Here is a 24509-nt window from a genome sequence, read left to right as displayed (position 1 = left end):
AAAATAAATAAAAATTAAAAATGTATTTCACATAAAAGTAAAATTAAAAATTGTACTGACAGTAAATATGTTTACATAGAAACAAATTACATGCAATTTTTTTTCTGCTGTTCTAAAAAGTTAAATCCAACGAAACAGTGCTGAATAAAATGCATTGTACATAAAGTAATAAATGTATTATATAGCCATCCAAAAATCTACTAAAGTAGAAGCAAATAATTTATTTCTACTACTACTACTACTTTTACTACAATTATTTTTCAAGTTGAGGTACAACAATTAATTGATTAATTGACAACTAATCTATTCTCAAATGAATGGACATCTTGATTATTGATTAATTGTTTCGAGACTTTGTTTAACTGTTTTTTTTGTTTGTTTAACTTTGTTTAACTGTTTAACTTAAAATTGGCCAAATCCTGGTGGCACCCACCGTGGATTTTTTTTCTGGTTAGCACATTTGCCTCACAGTTCTGAGGACCGGGTTCAATCCCCGGCCCCGCCTGTGTGGAGTTTGCATGTTCTCCCCGTGCCTGTGTGAGTTTTTGAATGAATGAATGAATGAATCTCCAAATCCTTGGAATTTCAGCATCTCAACAGTAAATATTCTCCGATTTCTGTACTCCTCCATGAAATCAGACTGATTATCTTTTTATCTGATCGAAATAAGACATTTGGAAACATTCACTTTTTCTTTGGAAAAGAATGTTCCATATTTTTACAATTTTTTCTGACACGTTACAAACCAAACCAGTAACTGAATCGTAATAAATTTGTGTTTGCAGTCAATTTGAAATAATGTCCTGTTTTGTAATAAAGGGAAGGACATTTAAAAAATATTTTTTATCGGACTCATCGACTAATCCAAAAAATAATCAACAATTAATCGATTAATAAATAATCGTTAGCTGCAGCCCGACATAGCAAACCATAGCCTTGAGTAGATGTTTTTCCATGCTAAAGTTGACATTCTGCTTTGAAAATGGATTTTATTTTCATACTTTGGAGTGAAGCATTTCAATATTAGCATCATTTTATATTTTTGTCAGTGTTTTTCTGAATCCACGTGATTGCTTTCGGAAGCGACTGGTGCATACGTACCGTAACACGCACTGACAGAGGCCGTGATCGAAACATGCGCCAGATAGTGAAATATGAAGTGACACTGAGCTCACGAAGCGTGGGGGAGGCCACAAAGAAAGCGCTGTGTTTTTCCCGCCCGCTCAAAGGCCGCTCTGCCTACCTGCTTGCCACTCGCTCTCCGGAGGAAGGCTTCCCGTCGAACGCACCTCCATGATTTATGAGCCATCTGTCGCATCTGATGTTCCTCTGGCCCAAGACAGGATGTTCCCGGCTGGCTTTGTGGTGCGCCCAGCCGTGCGCCCTGCCGGGGCGTGCCAAGGTCCACTGTAATTAAATTAGAGCGGGGATTTTCTCTAAGTGTGGTATGGGTAGCACTCGTGGTACTCGGGCTCGCTCTAATAGTACGCCAATGAATCTTTTAAATAACTGTATTGTAATGTTGGTTATGATGGTGGTACCTTTATAGATAATTATTTGTTTTAGATTTTAGACTTTATTTTCTTAGAATGACATAATTAGAGCATGCAAGGACAGAGTGGTTTACAGTCATTATATATATTTATATATAATTTATTTGTTTTTCTATCTATCTATCTATCTATTTTCTTTACCGCTTATCCTCACTAGGGTCGCGGGCTGCTGGAGCCTATCCCAGCTATCTTCTTGCGGGATGCGGGGTACACCCTGAACTGGTCGCCAGCCAATCGCAGAGCACATAGAAACAAACAACCATTCGCAATCACAGTCACACCTACGGGCAATTTTAGAGTCTTCAATCAACCTACCACGCATGATTTTGGGATGTGGAAGGAAACCGGAGTGCCCGGAGAAAACCCACACAGGCAAGGGGAGAACATGCATGTTTGCCTACTTTTGCCTTGACATGAAAGGAAATCTCTCCAAGGAATTGTTATTCCCACACTGGAGTTTATATTTCAGCATGAATACCAGTCAAAAGGTAATGTCACCGCCTCACCATGTCTACATCGTCTCCATTACCGACAGTTTTTTTTTTTTTTTTTTTTTTATAACACCGACGTCGTTATCCTAAACAGCTTTTTCATATCGCTGAAATTCTTTTGCTTTGTGTTCGGGCAAAACAAATCCCCAGCTGAAGGCCGTTGTGGAATTTAATGAAACTCACAAACGGATGAAAATATGAAAGCATTTGTATCAAAATTGACAATCAGAGAGTTATAAATTCAGCAGTAAGTTTATTATTGTGCTTGTCGGTTGCAGTGATGCTGATAATTCCTAATAAAGTGGCACTTCGAATTGAGAGTTTAATTCATTTGTGTCAAAACATCTTTCCCCATTGAAATAAATGGAAATGTTGTGAAACATTTCCAGCCCCCCCAAAACAACAGCAAAAATATTTTGGATAAGAAAAATAGAACAGTAATAGAGTAATAACACAATTAAAGAGAGAGTAAAGAATTAAACCGTTTCAGCTCGTATTTTTCATGCTTTAATTCATTGGACATTGTGCTGCTTCTTCTGGTATGGGCACCTTAACCACCAGGGGGCACTACTGTACATACATACATAGTACCTGTACAGACACGAACATTCACTTGCTGTGAAACTGCTGTTTGTTGTGACGTTCACTGCCACGATCTCAGTGTCATAACTGAAATTATTGCTCACAACGAGAAGCAAAAAAATCGTCCGACCAACAGCTCATATCTCGAAAAACTCCTAAATTGGGTCACTTCTAAGTCGAGGTACCACTGTATTAGATATTAATATTATATTACATTTTAAGAAAAAAAATCTAATGAATTAAAACGTTCATAAAATAATTTTAAACGAATAAAAATGGATTTTATTTTGTAAAATACATTTAAAATAATTACATATCTTACTGTTTTTTTTGTTTTTGTTTTTTTGTGTGTCCTGTTCAGCTGTTAGGTCAAACAGAAAGGAGGATCTGCCTCCCTTTTATGCCGGAACAGTTTTATTGTGCCGCTGCTAAATATTCCACAGTCAACTGTCAATTGGATTATGGGAACGTGGAAGCGTTTGGGAACGACAGCGTCACGTAAACTGACGGGGCGGGTTCAGAATATGCTGAGGCGCATGGTGCGAAGAGGTCGGCAACTTTCTGGCGAGTCAATCGCTAGAGACCTCCAAACTTCATGTGGTCTTCAGATTAGCTCAAGAACAGTGCACAGAGAGCTTTATGGAATTTGTTTCCATGGCCGAGCAGCTGCGTCTAAGCCGTACATCACCAAGTACAACGCAAAGGGTCGGATGCAGTGGTGTAAAGCACGCCGCCACTGAACTGTAGAGCAGTGGAGACGCGTTCTCTGGAGTGACGAATCACACGTCTCCATCTGGCAATCTGATGGACGAGTCTGGGTTTGGTGGTTGCCAGGAGAACGGTACTTGTCTGATTGCATTGAGCCAAATGTAAAGTTTGGTGGAGGGGGGATTATGGTGTGGGGTTGTTTTTCAGGAGTTGGGTTTAGCCCCTTAGTTCCAGTGAAAGGAACTCTGAATGCTTCAGCATACCAAGAGATTTTTGACAATTCCATCCTCTTCCAACAAGAAAGTTCCATAAAGACATGGATGACAGAGTTTGGTGTGGATAAACTTGACTGACCGGCACAGAGTCCTGACCTCAACCCAATATAACACCTTTGAGATGAATTAGAGCAGACACGGAGAGCCAGGCCTTCTTGTCCAACATCAGTGTGTGACCTTACAAATGCGCTTCTGGGAGAATGATAAAAATTCCCATAAACACACTCCTAAACCTTGTGGACAGCCTTACCAGAAGGCAATTCCCCTCAAATGTTGTTCAAAATCTGTGTTAGTGAGCATTTCTCTTTTGTAGAGATAATCCTTCCCACCTCACAGGTGTGGCATATCAAGATGCGGATTAGAGCGCATGATTATTGCACAGGTGTGCCATAGGTTGGCCGCAATAAAAGGCCACAGATGTCGCAAGTTCTGAGGGAGCATGCAGTTGGCATGTTGACTGCAAGACTCTTCACCAGAGCTGTAGCCCGTGAATTGAATGTTCATTTCTCTACCATAAACCGTCTCCAAAGGCGTTTCAGACAATTCCACCTCCTAACACTGTTAAAATATTATGTTTGGAAGCATATGCTCACTTTATTTTTTTTATTTTTGTTCTCCTTGAAAACCCACGCAGGCACAGGGGAACATGCAAACTCCACACAGTCGTGTCTCTCTCTCTCTCTCTCTCTCTCTTTCTCTCTCTCTCTCTCTCTCTCTCTCTCTCTCTCTCTCTCTCTCTCTCTCTCTCTCTCTCTCTCTCTCTCTCTCTCTCTCTCTCTCTCTCTCTCTCCCTCCCTCCCTCCACCTCCACCTCCCCCCCCCGTCCATCCATTTATTATCCTAGGTTATCCTCACTAGGGTCGTGGATATGCTGGAGCCTATCCCAGCTAACGGTGGGCGGGAGGCGAGGTACACCCTGAACTGGTCGCCAGCCAATCGCAGGATGATATACATAGCTATATATAAACACAATACTATCCCTTCCTTCCTTATTATCACACAACTGTTTCTCTCCCACCTTCATCACCGGGTGTCTTGTTTACTTCCGCAAACACTCAGCCACATATGTACTTTTTAAATGCTTCGAAGGCTGAGGTAATTTCGCAGAATGTGTGGGTGTGTGACGACGGCAGCTTTTCAGATGAACACATTTAATTCTGAATTCATGTCAGACTGGCTGCTACGTTAATTGAACCCCATACACACATGGCTTAATCACGCCATGTGCATTGTGTGAATGGGGGAAAAAAGTACACCAAACTTCTACTTCTATACTATTGCTACTGCTTTTATTTACAGGACCATAATAATGTATAAAAAAAATTCTTCATTAATGATGGATATAATCGAGCTAGTTTTAATAGTAACGATAAAAAAGTTGTAAAAAAAATATAAATGTATACGGTATTAACTATTCAACCCATAAATAATATACTCATCAGTCAGTTTAATATTTCAACATTTTCTTTTTAATAATATAACAATATGCGTATTGATATTTGTCAAACTGCACAGATCACACTTTGTTCCAAATTAGTTTTTTTTTTTTTTTTTTTTATGAATTCAAGAATAAAATTTTAATTATGTATTTATTTATTTGATTGGCTGCCGACCGGTTCAGTGTGTGCCCCGCCTCCCGCCCGAAGATAGCTGGAATAGGCTCCAGCATCCCCGCGACCCTAGTGTGGATAAGCGGTAAAAGAAAATGGTAAATGAATGGATATTTATTTACTTATTTTTATTTATTTTAAATTTAATTTTATGTTATTTTGTTAATATTTTGGGCATGTTACCTAGCTACATTAGAATGTCAAAATATTTAAAAAATATATTTCAGTCTCAGTGATGTTTTCTTTAATGTGCAATTACAAGCAGCCGCACATGGGGGGCATTTCCCCTTCAACAAAAATGCTAGCTAAATGGTTTTCTGTTGGCTTCATGTAATCATTGGCAGTTTCATGGGAAATCTGCACCCCTTTGTGGAGACATTAAACAGGTTCCTCAAGGATTTTGCTACACTGAAGTAAGAGGTTATCAATGTCAAGGACTTGTGACATATTTGTTGTTCGATCATCGATGTATTTGGGGGAGGAGCTAAGGATAGCTCATTGTAGGTAGAACGTGATTGAGCGTGTCATGGCCGCTTGTGTGTTCTTGTTTTGGCGAGTGGTTTAGCAAAAAAATGCAAGCTAACCAGTGACAGAGGTCTGTGGGGTTGGGAGGGGTGTAGCACAGGAAGCCATTCAAGCTAGAACCTGCTCCGTATGATACTTTACAGTGTTTTTTTTGCAAATTTTTATTTATTTAATTAATTTTTTTATTAAAAGAATACCTGCCCGTAATCAACAAATGCTGGTTGATGTATAATCAATAAAGCAGACAGTAGTCGGGCATTTGCACGCATACAGTTCCATTTCCACGTCCTGTAAAATTAAAATGCAAGAATTACAGCAGTGTTCGATCGGTCTATAGTTTGTTGCTTCCCTGCACGTGCTGAATTAATATTATGTACTTACAGTGCTGTCTGGTCTTGCTGCAAAGCGAGCGGCCGGCCAATTACGGGGCCCAAAATGGGTTATTCAGCAAAAGCAAATGACTGTTGACTGCTGTGAGGCGGCGCAGTAGGAGCAGAAAAAAAGGGAGGAAAAAAAAGCTTACCTTCCAGATGGTTGCAGAGGGGGAAAGATTCAATCACAACTTTATACAAGAGATGCTTTTTTTTTTTAATGTGGAAAAAAAACAACTACTTAAGAAGACATGGTACCAGGTTAACTACTGTATTCTCTGGATTTTGGAACGACTTAACAGAATAGCCTGATGGGTCGTACTTGCCCCACAGATGGCAGGTTCCCCACCCCTGTTGTATGATATGTTTCCAAAATTTAATGTACCAAATTGCACAGTGTCTATATTATTCATAATAAAATACAATTTTAGCAAATGTACATCAATGGCCTCTTGGTGTGAGTCAGGAATTCATGGGTCATATGTTAATTTATTTTCAATAATTTGTTCGCTAAATATTGTTTTAAAATGTCTTCATCGTGTCACTGACCAGTATACACTGTATCACAATTTAACATTGAGAAAAAAAACATTGTTGTATAACTCGCAGAGGTGGGACCAAGTCATTTATCTTTGCAAGCCACAAGTAAGTCTCAAGTCTCTGCCCTCAAGTCCCAAGTCGAGACAGGCAAGTTCCGAGTCAAGCCCCAAGTCAAGATGCAAGTCCCAAGTCAAGTCACACTCCTCCTCGCACTCCTACACTTTGAATGGGTACAGAAAACGGATGGATATTATATACTGCATTTATGTATTTCATATATTTTAAAATCCCAATTTATTTATCGAAACAAATTTGATGAGACTAACAAAATGAGACACTTTGACTTCATAATGAGCGACCAGTTGGTTTCCTCTTTTAGATAATCAAGACTATTTTTCTTATGCGGTGCTAGGAGCATAGGGGTATGTGTGTGGGGGGGCAACAGTGGCTACAGCCCAAGTCCTTGCCAAGTATGCAGGCAAGCTCCAGAAGCCCCCACACCTCCCAAATGACAACAGCGTATGGAACATATGCTGAAAAGTCACATCCACCGATCCAACCTCTCTTTACCGGCCACTGCAAGCAAGATGCTAAATGTTAGCCTTGCTCACCATAACACATACTCGAAATGTATGGTGTTTGTTTGCTCGTATGCAAAACAAATCTCAAAAATGGGAACGCGGATGTCTGAGATGCATGTTGCTTTTGGCTCAATCAATATAACAGCGGTGTGCGCACCCCCGCCCGCCATCTTAATGAAGCGAAGACCAATCACCATCATCCTTCACACCTTTCAAATCTACAAAGCCAGTAGGAGAACAACGGGAGGTGTGACCTTCATTTTCCTCACATTTGTTTTGCCAGCATTAGCCTGCACAATCTAATGAGATCAAAATGAAAAAAAAGTTTTAAGCAAAATCTTGTTCTGATTGTAACTAAAAAGGTATCATTTAAAACCCCCTGAGATGTATCATGGTTTGTATGGGGCTTTAAATGACATTTGTTAATCTTAAGTTTTCACGTCATTACAAGTTTGCCTGATTTTGACAGAGCATACTATAGCACTTTTTTCATTGAATAGTTGATTATTATGTGGAATGCAATCCTGTAAAGTCAGACTGAAGAGGAGATGTCATTGTGGTGTACAGTATATAACATATTACATATTGCAGTGTCATCAACATAAAGACATACACTGCAAGGACTAAATATTGTTGAAAGGTCAGTAAGATGTATTAAGAAGATAAGGGGTTATAATGTTGACCCCTGTGGTACCTCTTTATGATCAATTAGCAGATTGGATTCTTCACCATGTATTCTGAGACATTGTTTTCTGTTATGAATATACAAGTAGGCACTGGACAACCCCAAAAAACTGCACTTTTAGAAAAGCCAGTGTGATGTGCATATAGAATGGTTTGACCTGAAACTAGACTGAACTGGTGATGATAAGTTATTAATACTGAGATAGTGTACAAGTTGATTATAAATTAGCTTTTGTTGTATTAATTATATGCCATCATACTGAGAGATGTTTCTAATATCTCGGTTACCATGTATTACTTGGGGCAACAGAATTGCTCAAATTCTCTAGTCACAGTATGATTATTTGTTGCAAGGCAAACTATGTAGGGTACGAAAGCATGATATTAAGAACATGGCAAACCTTGGGAATTTGGAGCAGAGGGTTACACTGATTCAGGATGTCGCTAATATTGTGGCCGGTGAGTGTATTTGACAGTGAACCAATGGAGTCACGCACACCTCTCACTTCCGGGTTCTCCACCAATCAGGGACCTCTGAATTAACACTCGATACTGGCCAAACATTCCATAATCAATAACTATTACATCAACCCAGGCTATGACAACATTGTTTGTTAGTCTTTATATTATTTACTGATCTACTTTGTTCTCCAAACACAAATTTTTCCTTCCCATTTCATTCGCCAAAAAATCCTCCTGAACTGTACAGACCATACTGCTCCAGCTGCGGGACGCGTCCAGATGTGCAGCATTATCTGCCAGGCACCTGCAGACACGAGCCAGCTTATTCACAGGGTGTCACAGCCTGACGTTTTTTCTTGGCACATGCTTTCCAGAGCATGCAAAGATAATCACGGTCCAAAAGGGTTGCACTCCCAGCCTGCTGACACTCAGTCTGCACAGTCTCTCTCTCTCTCTCTCTCTCTCTCTCTATCTCTCTCTCTCTCTGTCTCTCTCTCTCTCTTTTTTTTTTACCAAACATATATATATATATATATATATATATATATATATATATGTTTGGTAAAAAAAAAAAAAAATCTTGTTTTACAAACATGTTACAAATATGACAGGCAACTATGCTATTAGGCTAAGGATTGGAAGTTGTAAATTGTGATTGTTTATGTTCCACTCCAGTCCTGCATGTGGCAGTAATACTTATTTAAAAAAATCTTGAATCTATAAATTTACCTCCGCAAAGCTTTGTAAAACTTAATCACGTATTTTTAAAATTTTATTTCTGGTGACAAAAATGCATGGAAAAACAAGGAAAAAAAACAATCATTTGACAGACACAATATAAGTGACTAACAGGAAAGTTATTAATTGGAGCGTTTGGTGTAGATGCTAACTTTTGCTTAGATTGCAAAAAAAAAAAAAAAAAAATTGTATGACATAATTGTTCATTCATCATTACATTACTTTCAACTTGGCTCTCAGCCTACATGGAAATAGCTAATGAATGCACACGGGGGAGACGTTTGGGACAGCGGCATGAAAAATGGAACCCGCCTACATCGGTACAAGGCATGACAGGTGCTCGCATCCACATCGCAATCCGCCACTAGCGACCATTCGGGCCGCCTGCTCGTCGCGTCACAACCTATATTTGCTGACTTCGCTTCCCTCTAATTGGTGTGCAATTTAAAAAAGGGATGGCGGCTGTGATGTAAATTAGACTGCAGGGGGCTTTTCACTTATTCGTCTTCCTTCTCGAAGAGCCAGCAGGGAGTCGCAAATATTAGTCTGTTCGTCAAATGACGACAAAGAAAGGCTCCAAATTAATTGTTTGTCGCAAACTGCAGGCTCAGCATGCTCTGTGCGTGTGAAACTATTATTTTGACTGCAGCATGAACAGGAGAGTTGCTAATTGTGGAACAACACGCCATCATTTTTCTTTTTCTTTAAAAAGAAATAAGTGGGTTTCTGAAGTTGTTTTGAAGGGTTCCAAATGAGCTCATTCATGCCGTCTCGTCTTTGTGCCCTCCTATGTGGCACAAATGACAAGACATACTGCAGTCTTTTACTCCTCAACAAAATCACCACTTTTGTGTTATTTTTGTGCTATTTGCTGTTCAAACTCGAACAGTGTCCCTGATTGTCCCCTCGATCGTGAGGGAGAGAATTGTGAGAGAACTCGACCCAAACCAGTTTCTGAGACCAGGATTGTGGCTTCTGTGAAGCGAGACATCAGAGCCCAGTCTCCAGGTCCTGGTTCAGCCTTTTGGTTTGTCCGTTGGTTTCAGGATGAAACCCAGATGACAGACTGACAGTAGCACCTATTAGATTGCAAAACTCCTTCCAAAATGGTGAAATGAATTGGGGGCCCCTATCAGATACCACATTCTTGGGAAAACCATGCAACTTGAATACCTGGTTTATCATTAACTCGGCAGTGTCTTTAGCTGAGGGGAGTTTCGGAAGTGCAATGAAGTGTGCTATTTTAGGGAACCTGTCAACAACTGTGAGAATGGTAGTATTTCCTTTAGAGGCCGGTAATCCCGTCGCAAAGTCTACCGAGATGTCTGACCAAGGACGTTGTGGTATTGGCAGGAGTCGCAACTCCCCAGAAGGGCGTTGACGAGAGGGCTTGTTAGCAGCGCATGCCTGGCAAGCATTGACGTAATTGGTAACATCCCTCCTAACATTAGGCCACCAAAAGCGGTGTTCGACCACAGATTGGGTTTTGGCGATGCCTGGGTGACATACAGTCCGGTTAGCGTGAGCCCAGTGGATGACTCTTCCCGTTAAGGTCGGAACCACATAAAGCCTGTTTTCAGGGCAATCTGAGTGTTATTCAGAGCCTGTTTTACCACAATTTCAACATCCCAAACAAAAGCAGAAATAAAACATGACTTGGGCAAAATAGTCTTATGGTCGGACAAAGAATTCTCTTTGCAGAAAATACGTGACAAATCATCCGGCTTACCATTTTCAGAATCAGGTCGGTAGGACAACACGAAATTATATCTTGTTAAGAACAGAGCCCATCTAGCCTCTCTCGCATTTAATCTTTTAGCAGACTTAAGATACAAAAGGTTCTTGTGATCTGTCCATACTAAAGACGGAGTCTGTGCCCTCTCTAGCCAATGCCTCCATTCCACCAAAATGTAAAATGTAAATGTAAAGAATTAAATAGTTTTGGTCACACTTTTTGCTTCAATGTACATGTTATGATATGTTATGATGCTTAAATAAAATGTAAAGAATTAAATAGTTTTGGTCACACTTTTTAAACAAAAATTGCCCAACATTGCCTCGTATTTTGAAAAAAACACGTAAGTTGGTTCACTTGTCACTCGAGGCACCAAGGTACATATTTTTCTTAAACTGTAAGTAAGCATTTTTCCTGTGTGTTGTGCTTTAGAATACAGACACTTTACAAGAAAGTGTATTGAAAAATTGAAAGTACTACAAATGCAACATAAAAGCACAAACATGGCATAAAGATGTAATGTTGTGCCTGCTGTATGACTATTTAGCTCACTCCTGACTCACTTAGAGAAACACTCACAGCAAGACACTTGTGCAAATGATGTTTACTGATACGCCGTTTGCTTTAAGAGCGCTTTGCGCAGAAGATTTCACTGTCGACACTCTTAATTTTATTGTGTGCTTCTACGTGCTTATGGCAATCCTCTGAGGACGCTGTATTATCAGGACTAATTGATTCTCATTCATATTTACACCCCTTTGGAACATGAGTCCATAGCAAATATGTGCGGAGTTTCTTTATTAATCGAAAAGCAAGCAGCACTCCTTTTGCTGTGGCTGGTTTTGCTTGGCGCAGTCTTTACTAGGAGACCGCGCAAAGCAGTGTCAAAATTTGACACGAAGCTTCCTGCTCGTCGCAAATGAGCCCCACGGGGGAAGCTCGGGGGCTCGACTGGGCCTCCGGAGGCGGCGTGTCAAGCGAATCGACCGTGCCCTGTGCCATGCCGAGTCAAACGTACAATTCCAAACAGACTTGAAGGTGCTCTTAAGGCTTATTTTAAATTTACCTTGAAATAAATGGATAAGCGGTGGGACAGCATGGTGAACTGCTGTGTTGCACGTCTGCATCACAGTTGTTGGGTTCTGGGTTTGAATCTCGGCTCAAGCTTTCCTGTATGTAGTTTGCATGTTTTCCCCGTGCTTGCACGGGTACTCCCACTTCCTCCTTCAAACACGCATGTTAGCTTCGTTGAAGACTCTTAATTGTCCCATTTCGTGTGTCTTGTTATGATAGACATTTCCACGCAATTTCATGTCGATTTGTGAAACTGCATGGTGGGGAGTATTTATTTTTTTCCAACTTGTAACACACACCTGGGAGTATCAATTCAATGTTATTTATATACTTTTGCACTTCCGTAGAGAAAACACTCGAGCTTCAAGGTCACCAGCAGCCAATAGGAGAAAGACATCATATCATGGTGCACGTCCATCGTTTCTCTCTGAAATCGAGCAAATACTTAACATTTTCTTCACTTTTGTGTGTGTGCGAAGATGCAGTTGAAGCCGCAGTTGCAGTTTGACCCGTAGAACAAAAACAAGCCTCTTGAATACAAAACGTACAAATGCTCATCATTCTCATCATCCTCTCTCTATATGTGCTCCTCGTGGAGCTTGCTTCTGAGTTCTTGTGCGTGGTACCACAGTGCCATCTGTTGGTTCCAATGGAGGCATTTTTAAAAAAAATATTTTTTTCTTTTCTTTTTGCTCACAGTGTTGATCACAGGTGCTGTTTGACAGAAGGTCAAAGCTTGGACAAATCCCGGCATCTGTTCACAAGCGTTGTTTGCTGCTACTACCTCCCGCGCCAGCCTTTTTAACGGTGGCATGTGCTTTGAAGATTTGTAAAAATTCATTGAAGACATTAATTCAGGGATTACGTTGACAGATGTAGACAATGTATTCGTCATCACTCATGTAGAACCCAACAACAACAACGAACTATAACTTCACTCCCCCCCCCCCCCCCCAAAAAAAAAATCATAAGACTACAGAATACATGTGATTAAGCACAAAATGATGAACCAAAAATGCTACATTTTGCACATAGTGAATATTGCATACTGTATATTTTTACTGTCAGGTAGGAACCTACAGTATGTCAAAATGTGATCAATGTTATATTGTTTCACAAATCAATACTATTGGTCAGTCATGGCATTATTAAAATGGAGAAATTATCTTATGTGCGTGCGTGTGCGTGTGTGTGTGTGTGTGTTTTACAATAATACTTAAAGCAATACTTACAGCAAATATATAATTTTTTATGTACCTGTGAATAGAAAAGCGAAGAATAGAGAGTCTCTGTCACCAAAATGCACAAGTACAGTCAATGAATATAACCAGTCTCTTAAATATTTTTTTATTTCTCATTTGATTCCTCTTTCTTTTTTTAGAATATAGAGACAGATATAGGGACAATTCGCTTCTTCCCTGACAATCATGCCGTGTTGTTTAAAAATAATAGGGTACAGTGTATATGGCGTCTCAAAATGTTGTTTACCGGATAAGAAAAGGTTTTGTTTTCCTTTGCAATGAGTTGATTAGGTGGATAACTGAATTTGTTTTACGATTGTCCAGTTCAGTTGATTCGGCTATGTCGAGCCTGAGAATTTTTTGTATTAGAAAGTATTAGTATTAGAAATGGTAATAATATTCACAAGAATATCTGTGGAATTGGAGGTACTGTGTAGAAAAAATGCTTAAAGTTGTATTCTGCATCTTTCTAACTGAGCTGCATTTGTACTGACTTAATTATTTATTTTCTAATGGGGATCCCATGGAGCATGTTTAACAAAATACCATGTGAGTGAGTGCTTGTCGAGTCTTGTATTGTACTTTTCATCATCATTTGCAGCCCCAGCCGCCGACTGTTCGTTGTTGTGCCGTGTAGCTGCGGTAAACAGCCAGCAGAGCTCTATTATTCTCACCGATCATTGTTTTATAAGCTTTTCCGTGAATAGCCATTGTTCAGTCGTCTCATTCCAGGCCACCACCGTGAGTCGTTTCCAGGCGGGCACTATAGAAGTGTTGACTCACAGCTGAGCTGAGGAAAGTCTCTATAAATAAGCTGTTGGATGCCCTCCTGCACAATGTATAGTGCACCGAGTGTTCCAGCACTGTCCAAAACACAATAAATGCGCAGGTAGTGTTCACAATGCGCCATTTAACAGGTGTCCAGTGAGTATTGTAGACCCAAGATCAGCCCATGAACATGTTTGATATGCTTACTTTCTATTTGCTAAATGCCAGAAAGACAATTTTTCATTACTTTCTTCAAAGTCAAAAGTTCACGTACCGTTAGATTAGTATGCCTTTAGACAATTTTTGGAAGACCCAGATGATGATGTTAGGTCTTTGGAAGCTTCTGATGGGTTTATCAACAACATTTAAGTTAATTAGAAACACACCTGTGGATGTATGTGAAGGCACACCTGAAACTCACTGCTGCTTTGTGTAACATCATGGCAAAATCAAAATAAATCAAAGAAGATGAGAATGGTTCATCCTTGGGTGCAATTTCCAGATGCCTGAAAGTGGCACGTTCATCTGTTCAAACAATTACACGCAAGCGTAAACATTAGGGTCCGATCGATACGGATTTTTTGAGCCTGATGTCAATTCCAATATTTGGCCTAATAAAACAAACAGAAGGATTCCGGATTCTATTATACCACATTAAGGAAAGATTTTGTTAAACAGATGTCGCTTAAGCAGTACCATGCCCATACTGTGAGGAAAACATTTCTAAATGCAAATATCAAAGACAAATCTTATCACTTGGAAATCTTTAATATTGACATTGATACTCTATAGTAGTGGCATATTCTGACAAAAGCTGATGGACTGTATGTGGGAAGGGTTGTCATTGGTAATGAAAAGCAGCATCAAATGTATTGAATGTCAAGAACAGATGCCTTGAAAGAGCTTGAGAGCTTCCACTCACCACAGACGACAGGTTCACGCTCGCAGTGGCTACGCTTGCGCCACGTTTCACCGTGAAACAAAATGTCCTTGTTTTGAAAGTGGAATTGAACACATTTTTTAACTGCCGTGCTTTTATTAAAAAAAGAAAAAGACATTATTTCAAATTGACAAAGCAATAAACATTAATTGATCATGATTCAGTTACTGGTGGTCCGTAAATTCCGTCAGAAAATCGACAAGAATTTTGAAGATTGTTTTCCAAAGTAAAACCTGATGTTTGCAAATGCCTAATTTTGATTAAATGCAAAGATAATCAGTTTGCTTTCATGGAGAACTACAGAAATCTGAGAATATTTAGTTGAAAGGCTGCTGTTGTTGAGAGGCTGAGATTTTGAGGATTCGGACAATTTTAAGTTAATTACTTATTTTACTTTATTATCAAAAAACGATTACAATTACGTTATTATCAAAAGAGTTCTCGATTAATATCTTAATTCTTCTTTTTCTTGTTCTTGTTCTTCTCACACGATGTTGTAACACTTGAAGCAACACTCATCCTCCCTGCACCTCCCTCGGCGTGCGGTTAACAGCGATGTGCGTATGTAAGTGTTGCCATGGCCGTGTTTTTCCCCCGTCAACACTCTTGTCCCGCCACAGTAGGCCACAAGTGACCTTTGCTAAGCGGGAACCGAAATCAATAGTCAATTTCATTTTGCCATCTCAGTGTGCGACAGGTACTAGATAGGAGTGGATTGGGTGCATGTCTGGAGCACGAGTCCAAGTCCAAGCTTGACTGACCCCTGATTCTCCCTTCCTGCTGCTCCCTTTGTCTCTTTTTACATTTCACATTTTTTTTACATTTACATTTCCTAGCATAGCATATCCTTAACTGACATTTTATTTGATTGACACATTATTTTATTTATTTTATTTTATTTATTTTTTATTTTAACTTGGTTTATTTATTTATTTTACCCCACCCAGCCCGAGGGTGGGACGGTGTCCCTTGTTTGTTGGAAAGGAGGGCGGATAGGGGTGCTCAACAAGGGAACAATAATGGGGGGACTCTGGGAGCAGCCGCGGGGCATGAGAAGGGAGCCCCAATGCCAAGCAGTCATCCAGTCCACGGGGCCCGGCCTCAGAAGCACCGCCATGAAGCTAGTGAGAACCCACCTCCCCCCCTGTTACTATGACTATGTCTTTGGCCCTACCCCGTGTAAAAAATCTGAAGAGGCCAGTGAGCCGATTGGGGGGGGGGGGGGGGGTTCTGCCAGCCACTGCTGCCTAACAGTCAAATCCAAAAACAATGGTCTGCCCAATTATTGGTAATAATGACCCGTTTACACATGTTCAAAAGTGAGTAGGGAGAAGTGTAAACTTATTTGTTGCTACGCCTTTGATCTCCATTCCATTATCAATATACAGTATCAACAATATTTCAGCACTTTCATTTACAACTACCATAACATAAGATGTAATATTAAATACCATGTACACAACTACCACTGTCTTTGTAGTACACCGTCTTATCCACTAACCATATCTGAATGTATTTATGCATAATATACTAGTCAGTATTGCTACATCTCAAAATGATTTTCAAGTCTTCTTTCTCATCACTCTTAACTCCTCCCCCGGGTGTGAGTGTGTGTGTGTGTGTGTGCATGCATGTGTGCTTGTTTTTTAGTTCTTGCAGGTGTGCGTTGGAGTCACTCAGAAGCTGTATCCCATCCAGGGGCACCATCACGGGGCCTTGGCGATGATTGGTTACAGCCACCCCACCACTCATCGAAGAATGCCTTCGGCCACCGCAGCAAGAAATTTCTGGAGGTGCCCTTGATCCAATCTCCAATTAGCTGCCCTTCTTAAGCTGGCCTTGGATTGATTTAATCACTTCAAGCGATTCACTTCTATTTTTAATGATCTACTTAATTGCTTTTTTTGTTTTGTAGTTTTGGCACACAAAACAGCAGCAGCTAACACTAACCCTATTAGAAACAAAAAAATACATAGTATGCAAAGCACAAACTAGGTGTCATTGTACAGCAGCCAGTTTAGGCAGCAAACTTGTTGGCAGTGGCAACGTGAAGGGCTCCCCCACAACATGTTGCCAGCACATATTTTTAAATATTTGAATACATGCTTATTCAGTCAACATGATGTTGTTTAATTGATTAAATTCCACACAATGGACTGAATTACTGAATCATTATGCCCCTTCTTATTGCTAAAACTATACAAGAATTTGTCCTAATACGTCATAAAAATACATTAATTGACCCTGATTCCAAGTGTCCTACGAGACAGTTTGCATGTGTCTGCTAATAATAACACATGAGGAGAAGAGGAACAGAAAGTCATTCACATGCACTCTTTGCCACATTTCAGCACATATGCTTGCTCCATCTGCGTGCAACTTTGAAGCACATTTGCATTTTAACAGCAGGCGACATGTCAGTCTGCAGACAACGTACAATTTCATGTTCATCGCAGGCAGGTAGACATCAATGCGGGAAGGCAACAGCAGGGGAAAAGGATGGTAAACAAGTCACTGGAGTACATCAAAGACAGACAATCAAAAGCTCATGATGAGAAATACTCATTTTATTTACGCAAATAATTTCAGGTTTTGTTTAAGACAGACATTCCAATTCAGAAAGTGTGGCCTAAAAAAATGCACTGCAGCCATGTATTTTTATTTCCTAATTTTGATTGATTCTAATTCTAATTCAATCTACATTCTACAATGTGCCCAGTGGCTGGGTACTATTTCAAATGAGAATCACTAAAATGCTAACATGTTATGAGTTGATATGCTAATATAAAACATGACAGGAACCTAATTAGAAAAAGCATAAAACAGATTGATAACGATTTTACATTATACCCTGTAGTTTGGTACAATCTCTCCTCAGAATTTGAAGTTGTTCCATGTGGTCCTGTACTATTTCTAAAAGCTAACATGTTAACAGTAACATACAGCAAGACAGCGGCCTAAGTAGAAAAACACAGAGACTGAGCTTAATAAGGATTTTAAATCTTGACCTGTAGTCAGGTAGTAGTTCAAATGTAATGAAATTCTAACATACTGACAGATGATACGCTAATATACAGCAAGATGGCAACCTAAGCTGAAAAAGAGGTAAGACCGATTGTTAAGCATTTTAGACCTTGGCCTGGAGTCAGGAATTATTACCAAAAAAATCATTGGTAGAATGCTGACGTGCTAAACGATCGGTATGCTGACATATGTGATTGAAGCGGTAAGTCAGATCGAGGTTTCACGTGTAGCCGGATATTAGTTTGAATGCAAATTGGCACAATGCTAACAGGTGATGTGCTAAGTTGTAGCGAGGCGGTAGTCTGAGTACAGAAGGCGTTAAGTACTGTAAATGGTGGCCTGTAGTCAGGTAGGCTATTGTTTATAATAAGAAAGGAGTGAATGCTAAAAATACAGTTTGTATACTAACATATCTGTGCTCATGAACCAGATGGACTCTATGCATGAAACACCTCCATATTTGGGGTATGGAGACATGCTAAATTATGGTCGTCCGGCGGTTGCATAGCAGTAACAAGGACTGCATCAAACTCCTCAATGTATATCCGCTGTCTGCTGGAATGACCATTATATTATATTACCATTGTTACCATTATATTTGCTACAGTTATCCATGTATCGGCGAAACAATCAAAGGATCTTTATCTGATTTTAACGAGCCATTCACAGTTTCACAGTACATGCAGGTCTGTGTGTATAGCCTTTATTGTCATTGCATAGTGCAGATACACCACAATTGCGGCTATGAAAACATAAAACACAACCAATAATAATAAAATATATAATAATAACAAGCATATATTGCTTGCAGGATCAACGGCTCGAGAGTTTCTCGATCCTCCGTGATCGGAGCTTCGTAATGGGAGCAGCTGGCTCGGTCGGCCGCAGCCAAGCAGCGCCGAGACAGCGCTTTGACCACCGCTGACTCTCGTTGCAATGGTGAAATTTTCTCGGCGAATATTAACTTCATCTCATTTTGTATTACTGCGTCACTGTTAATCGTGTTAAAATAAAAAGCTGAGTCGAACCGCTGAACATAGTGGCCGGCACACCGTAGTGTTAGGCAGAACAACTATCCCTTAATTTTTAAAATGAACAAATTTTTGATTACTTTTGATTTCCACCTCGAAAAGTACTGACACCGAACTATTGAATATACCGATTACACAAGCCCACATTATCATACGTTTAAAGAATGAGGTTATTTTTCCATCAGATGGCGTCCTCGTAGCTTGAAACAGACGGACAACGGAAACGCGTACCCAACTTAACATTTCAATGCAGTGCTTCTCAAAGTGTGGTACGAGTGCAACCAGTGGTACGCTGACTCCCTCCAGTCATATGCGAAAGAATCACTGAATTAAATGTTCAAAATGTGCTTAAGGTTGCAGTGGTTTAAACCTTTTTTTTGAACCTGTTACAGTATATTTATTAAGTACAATTCAATTGTATTTAACTTATAAATGCAATAAATTTTCATCATTTCATACTTTAGAAACAATCTTTTCAAAAATGTTATTTTAGGTTTAACTTTTATCGGCAATAATTTGAACTGAATCATTTTCAGTTTTTGGCTTTCTTTTAACTCATTCACTGACAGCCATTTCCTGAGCAGGGAACTCATAGCCTGCCAGGCATTTTCGAGCAATTTCACAGATTTTTCAAGCCCCACAGAATATTATGTACGAGACGGTGTAAACACGAAAACCACCAAGTGAAAGATCAGACTCTCTTCTTTCATCAGAAAAAAAGGTTTGTCTCTACATTATACCGTTCTTTAGTAATCAGCAGTCAAATATAGGCTACTTTCAGCCAAATCTGTTTTTCTGGAAGAAAACAGCCTTTTTGTGAAAGCAGACACATCAAGCAGAACAATGACTTTGACACCAATAATTTTTTCTTTAGTGAATTTTTTCTTTTCTTCGTCACAATCACAAAAGACGCTCGACTCGCGGGTGTTGAATTCCTACAAGATAGACGAAATGGAAAATTTAAATCACGACTCGCAACAGACACATTGTAATGTGAACTCCATCTGTAGCGGACATGCCACGCAAAAGATGCCACCCGGCACCCCAGCCTCGCACTACCGCCGCTCCCCGCCGAGGTAGACGTTAACTGCAGAGTCACACGCAGACTCTAAACCGATCAAGACACAGACATTTATTTGCTTTGTCTTGGCAACGCTAAGTGAATCACGGCTGCATGACACTTCAAGGCGGAGACCCAAAGATGCCGAGTTCGCCCCCGGACGCTAAATTAATTAAATCCCCGCCAGTCGAAGGATTGCACCAACAAAGGCGCCTCCACCCTGTTTAGTACTGCCACTTGGGAGTTGGAACAGGCAACAGCGACACCAATGGGCAACGGAATGACACTACAGACATGGGTTCATGAGACACTCTGTGACTTGACTGGGAGTTACTATTTTAAGAACTTTGCATGAACGCCACAAGTGACTGTATTGCTGCAAACTTGAATGTCTAACGTCGAATATGTTGTTAAATGAACCAGATGAAATGTTCCATCCCACACCACAAATGTTACATGGAAAATAGTACTGTTCTCCACACCACACAACATTTGAAACATTCATTACAGGTATGAAAGAGGATGAGTGTGGAACAATGCAGGATGAGGAAATGGTCGCGTTATCTTAATTCCAATAATTAATATATTATTCCACTGGTTTTAAACTGGCGGCACGGTGGGCGACTGCTTAGCGCGTCAGCCTCACAGTTCTGAGGACCCGGGTTCAATCCCAGGCCCCGCCTGTGTGGAGTTTGCATGTTCTCCCCGTGCCTGCGTGGGTTTTCACCGGGCACTCCGGTTTCCTCCCACATCCCAAAAACATGCATTAATTGAAGACTCTAAATTGCCCGTAGGTGTGACTGTGAGTGCGAATGGTTGTTTGTTTGTATGTGCCCTGCGATTGGCTGGCAACCAGTTCAGGGTGTACCCCGCCTCCTGCCCGATGTTAGCTGGGATAGGCTCCAGCATGCCCGCGACCCTATTGAGGAGAAGCGGCTCAGAAAATGGATGGATAGATGGTTGGATGGATGGATGGTTTTAAACCACAAAATAATCCTAAAATGGAAAAATAACCAACAGGCAGTCCAGCCCTTGGTGTTCGCGAAAGTGGTAGGAAAGGACGACGTGCTAACCAGTCGTCCACCGTGCCGCCGTAATGTGAACTAGTGGGACTAAATTATGTTTTTATGTAACAAGGATTGAAGGAGCATGTTTGCTCGCTAAATGTAGCTAACGCAAGCTGCAAACGAGTAACCTTCGTCTTCGCCCTTGTCGGAAGAAGCTCGGGATGACACTCGGCTGGCTAACCAAAATGGAGTTCACTATCTGACGATTCTGGATCCCATTTATTTAAATCCTGGTCGTCAGACGATCAGCTGGGAAGCGGCCGAGAGCATCTCGCCATACGTATAAACCGGCATTTTGCGCAATAGCTTTGGAACAAAGCGATCGGCTCGGAGCGTCATCCTTTATTCCCCGCATGATCTAAGGCGTCATTCCTATCAGTCGCAAGATTATTCTGATTCTGATTCTGATTCTGATTAATGACGTCTTTGGACGGCATTAGCAGGGAATTAGTTAATTAGTTAAAGGCTCAGTCTTAATGTTCACACATTACTTTTACTTTTCGGGAATAAAACCTCTGCCTCGTTTTTTATTTGGGTACTTGCAGAGCCAAGTATTTTTTGAAGTGATACTTGGTGTAAAAAGTTTGAAAACCACTGACCTAATCTGTTGCTGTGCATACGGTCAATTGTACCACTTTTGAGGGAGTCTGACTTTGGAGGTTGCACTCAGGCCTTCAACATTTAAGCATTAGCATCACCGATTAGCCATCGCCGTCGTGATTGCAACAGGGCCAATTGCGGTTAACGACTGCGTAATGTTGGCAGGCTACGACCCGTGTGATTAATGTGAGCTCAGTCACGTCTGCAACGAAGAGGAGGCTGCTGTCTCATTAAGTACAGGAACAAGCGCGCTAATCAGAAAACCATTAGCTTTGGGGGCTAATCTCACGCTCGCTGAAATGTAGCATGTCATGCCCAGTGGACGGAGGCGATCAGCGTGTCTTCCATTACTAACGATTAGCACGAGGCTCAAGCCAAGTATGCCCTTGTGTGCTGATTTGTTAATGCACAGTGGATATAAAAAGTCTACACACCCCTGCTGAAATGCCAGGTTTTTGTGATATAAAAATATAAGACCAAGATAAATAATTGAAAGACTTTTTCAATCATTAATGTGACCTATTATCTAATTTTGAAAAAAAATATTATTTTCAAGAGGATAAGTAAAAATAAATAACTGAGATAATGTGGTTGTAGTGTAATGTGAACACCCTCTCATAACTGTGATGTGGCTTTGTTTAGAATTAACCAATCATATTAAAACTCCTGTTAAATGGGAGTCAGCGCACATCTGCCAACAATTAAAGTGATTCTGATTAACCCCAAATGAAGTTCAGATGTTCTAGAAGGCTTTTCCTGACTTGAGTTTTTTGTTTTTTTTGCTAACACTGACTGGTTTTTGGTACTGTTCATAATTCCCACCACCTTGACTAAGGCCCTACTTCCAGCTGAAGAAAAATGGGCCCAAAGCATGAAGCTGCTACCATCATGCTTCACTGTACTTAGGGAGTTTTTTGGATGATAAGCAGCCGAACCTACCTTTTTGAGCCAAAAGGCTCAGCTCTTAATTTATCGGTCAATCTACCCTCACCTATGGTCACAAGCTGTGGGTCGTGAACGAAAGAACAAGACCGCAGGTACAAGTGGCCGAAATGAGTTTCATCCGCAGGATGTCCTGGCTCTCCCTCAGAGATAGCGTGAGAAGCCCGGTCATCCAGGAGGTGCTCAGAGTTGAGCCGCTGCTCCTCCGCATCGACAGGAGCAAGATGAGGTGGCTCGGGCGTCTGGTTAGGATGCCTCTTGGACACCTACCACTGGGAAGAGGCCCCGGGGACGACCCAGGATACGCTGGAGAGACTACATTTCTCGGCTGGCCTGGGAATGCCTCGGGATCCCCCCAGAAGCACTGGACAAAGTGGCCTGGGAGAGGGAGTCTGGGCTTCCCTGCTTAAGTTGCTGACCTCGGATAAGATGAGGAAACTGGATGGATGAATGGATCATCAGAGGCACTTTAAATGGTATCAGGAGTGTGCTGACTCCCATTTAACATGACTTTGAATACCACGTTGTCTCAGTTGTTTATCTTGTCAGTCTATCTATCTATCTACTGTATCATTTTATTGAGAATAGCAAACTCAAAACTAGTGTGTGTTTTTTACAGGCTGCTTTAACCAAGGCGGCACGGTGTGTGACTGGTTAGAGCGTCTGCACAATTCATCCAAGAGGAGACTGTGGGCAGTGAGAAAACAGAAACACTGCAGCAAAGTTGAGACTGCGGTCCCATTAACACAGGAGAAGGGATTGGCAGGTGTGAAACTTCAGACCCTGGTCCTGGATTTCCATTATTTCCTTTCACACAGGGGCGGCACAGTGGACGACTGGTTAGAGCATCTGCCTCACAATTCTGAGGACCGGGGTTCAATCCCCGGCCCCGCCTGTGTGGAGTTTGCATGTTCTCCCCATGCCTGGGTGGGTTTTCTCCGGGCATTCCGGTTTCCTCCCACATCCAAAAAACATGCGTGGTAGGTTAATTGACAACTTTAAATTGCCCGTAGGTGTGAATGTGAGTGCGAATGGTTGTTTGTTTGTATGTGCCCTGCGATTGGCTGGCAACCAGTTCAGGGTATACCCCGTCGCCTGCCCGATGATAGCTGGGATAGCCCCGCGACCCTAGTGAGGAGAAGCGGCTCAGAAAATGGATGGATGGATGGATGCTTTGACCAACACCTCACATCGATTGGACTCTTGGTTGGCTGGACTCCTGACTCCAATTAACTCTCATACTAATTATTAGCCGAGGGGTTCAGATATTTTCCACCCTGTCGTGTTACGTCGAGAAAAACGTGTGGTTTTACTTTTAGAAAACTATTTGTCTATTGTTGTGTCTTGTTTAAAACAAACAAACAAAAAAACCTGTAATATTACGATATTGGAGTTTTTTGTTCGTTTTTTTTTTTGCAAGACAGATGGGGGGGGGGGGGGGGGTGTCAAGAAAAAGATCATACTGTACCAGATTAAATTCATATTTTTTTTGGAAGAAAAAAAAGTCAAGATATTGTGAGATTAAAGTTTAATTAAAGAAGAAAGAAAGAAAATCACAATAGTGAAAATAAAAACACTAAAAATGGAACAAGATGTAACTATTTTTAAAAAGTCATAATCTTGCACGAAAATTGTGTTTTTCAAGAAAAAAAGTCATATTAGTCAATATTTTCATGAAAATAAATGTGTTATTATTCAGGAAAACAAATCATATCATGACATTTCGCAGCATGTTTTCCAGTAAAAAAAATAAAATAATTTATCATAATATAACCAGATTGAAGTCATATTTAACTTTTGTCTTTCTTTCGTCTTTGAGATCAGTCATATTTTTTCACAGGGAAAACTTGCAATAGTACTTTTTCTTGCAACTGTATTTGTTTAGTCCACATATGAAAAACCTCCCT

This window comes from Phycodurus eques, chromosome 4 (genome assembly GCF_024500275.1).
Source record: "Phycodurus eques isolate BA_2022a chromosome 4, UOR_Pequ_1.1, whole genome shotgun sequence".
Classification (NCBI taxonomy): domain Eukaryota; kingdom Metazoa; phylum Chordata; class Actinopteri; order Syngnathiformes; family Syngnathidae; genus Phycodurus; species Phycodurus eques.
Note: the sequence above shows the minus strand (reverse complement) of the source record.